Source organism: Plectropomus leopardus, unplaced genomic scaffold, assembly GCF_008729295.1.
Source record: "Plectropomus leopardus isolate mb unplaced genomic scaffold, YSFRI_Pleo_2.0 unplaced_scaffold17064, whole genome shotgun sequence".
Lineage (NCBI taxonomy): Eukaryota > Metazoa > Chordata > Actinopteri > Perciformes > Serranidae > Plectropomus > Plectropomus leopardus.
In genome coordinates, this window is record NW_024618348.1 from 1 (window position 1) to 2,375 (window position 2,375).

The following is a 2,375-nucleotide window of genomic DNA, read 5'->3' on the forward strand; positions in this document are numbered from 1 at the left end:
GTACAGATCAAACCTACCACTCCATGATGCTCTTGTGCGCGCGGATGACGGAGGTCTCGATGTCGATGGGATGGTACCTCATCCCCCGCAGCTCCATGGCCTCCTCCAGAGCGCCGACCACAAACAGAGCGTCGTGTCTCTCTGTGGAGACAGAGAGGCGTAGAGCGGTCACGTCAGAGAGAACGAGCCGAGGAAACGTAGAGTCAGAGAGGAAAAACTAACCTCCGTTGGCGTCGGTGAGCTCGGTGCGGCGTAGGAAGCCCAGGTATCCCGTCCTGGCCCAGACCGTCTGAGTGTCTCCGAAACTGAGTCTGGAGTTGAAGTGATCGGACTGAAGGACCTCCTCGCCGTAGCCGCTGTAGTAACCGCTGCCGTTATGAGCGCTGTGCACCCAGATCTGCAGCAGGGACAGAAGAAAACCCAAATCTGTCTTTGAATTGATACATTAAAACACTCTAAAATCTAAACTGTTCATCCTTAACTGAAAGTGAACGTTTGAGCCAAATTTGACGAAATTCCCTCAAGCTGTTGAGGTGTTCGTGCGTGAGAATGAGACAGACGAGGTCACGGTGACCTCTGAATTCCTTTAGTTGCTTTTGAGATATCCCCGGTGAGAGAGGGACGGACCAGGTCGCCTCGAACGGCAACTTTCGACCGCCAAAGTCTCATCGTGTCACCTTTGAACTGAGGTCAAAGTTTGTGCCAAATTTGAAGAAAGATTGTCACGGCGTTCCTGAGATATCACGTTCACAAGATTCGGACATACGGATGGACGACCCGAAAACATAACGCCTGATGTGGAGGCAGAAAAAGGAAAAAGACAGCAGAAAGTAAAATAGAGACTAAAAAGGAAACAAAGGGAGGAAGAAGGAAGGAAAAAGAAAAAATAAAGACATATAGAAGATAAAAAAAGGATAAAAATACAAAAAAATAAGCAAAGACCGAAATAACAGAAAAAGAAAAACCAAGAAAGAAGAAAAAAAATAAAAAAGAGAGTTCGTTTCTGTCGACCTCTCCGAGGTGGGAGTCTCCCAGCGGTCCTTTGGTCTCCGGGTTGGCGATGATGATACGAACTCCGGGCAGGATCTGGAAGAAGAAAAATCAGTTGCCATGGTTACAGCTTCACTCTGAGTCACGTCTTTGATTCCAGCATGAACGCAGCTCCCAAAAATAGACCCAGCTGTTTACATTTAACACACACACCGAGAGAGATACAGTTCACATCTTCACCTCACAGCTGCCTTTAAATACGCCGGATGTGTCACAACCAGTTTGTCAGATTTAAACACGCACACACACACACACACACACACACACAGAAACACTGTGTTCAGGAAGCATCCGCAGAGAGGACGGACTGACGGGTAAACAGACTATTTTCCCTGATTCCTCCTCCCACATACAGTGAGTCAAAATAACCAGCGTGCTGATCGATGACCGGCGCTGAAACATGACGTCCGCTCTTTGTGTGTCAGCGTGGGGGAAGAAGAGACACGAATGTCTCATCAGACGCCAAGAACAGATGCATCATGTGTCTTCATGCAGATACCAAATTTACATTTATTTTCACACATCAGAAGGTTTTTTAAATCATCCGTCAGACAGCGGAAAATTTCCACGATCTCCTGAACGTCAAATTTAAGTGCCGTTCATTTACTTTCTTTTTTTTTGTGGGTAAAATCCAAGAATGTAATAGCAGCCTGTCAGTGGAAAAAAACAGACAGCGCATTTAAAAAAATTAATAAATTTAGGAGGATTTACATTTTATCATGGATTAAATCTTCCCAAAAAGAAAATTAAATAACGTAAAAGAAGGGCAAAACGGAAACGAAAATACGAAGAAAAGGACAGGTGTTAGGGAAGCTGTAGTAGAAGTAAGTATAAATTTATAAAACATTACTGGGAAAGTTAAGAACAAAAAAAGAAAATAAAGGGATAAAAAATCCCTCAAAAAAAAAAAAAAAAGTCAGGAAAGCTGCGAAAAAAAGATTAAAGCAAAAGATGAAAAAAATGCATAAACACCCGAGGATTTTCATGTTTTAAATGAGTGAAAAAAAACAGGCAGAAAAGAAAAAAAAAATGAGTGAAAATGAAACAAAAAAGAAAAAACAGGTGTCAGGAAAGCTGTAAAAGCTTAAAAAATGCATAAACACCCGAGGATTTAATTGTTTTAAATGTGAAAAGAAAATAAATGCACATGCCGCTGAGTGTTTTCAGAGGATTTAAATAATTTTCTTGCTTTAACGTGTGTTCAATAACGTCAAAAACAGCAAAAACTCTGAAAACAGCTGCTTCAGTGTTAAAAAAGAGAGAATTATGGTGATTATTTCATCTTCACGAGGTGACTGATTTTCTGTTTCCTGTTAGAAAATGTT

The 2,375-nt window shown here is 41.9% G+C and overlaps 1 long non-coding RNA gene across 1 annotated transcript; it reads right to left on the minus strand.

The window, feature by feature from the left end:
- Nucleotides 1-25: 25 nt before the first annotated feature.
- On the minus strand, nt 26-1,104 carry LOC121964759. The gene is made up of 3 exons (XR_006107405.1): nt 1,012-1,104; nt 223-397; nt 26-141 (listed from the first exon to the last, which is right to left on the minus strand). It is a non-coding gene; the product is annotated as an uncharacterized LOC121964759 (long non-coding RNA).
- Nucleotides 1,105-2,375: the final 1,271 nt, after the last annotated feature.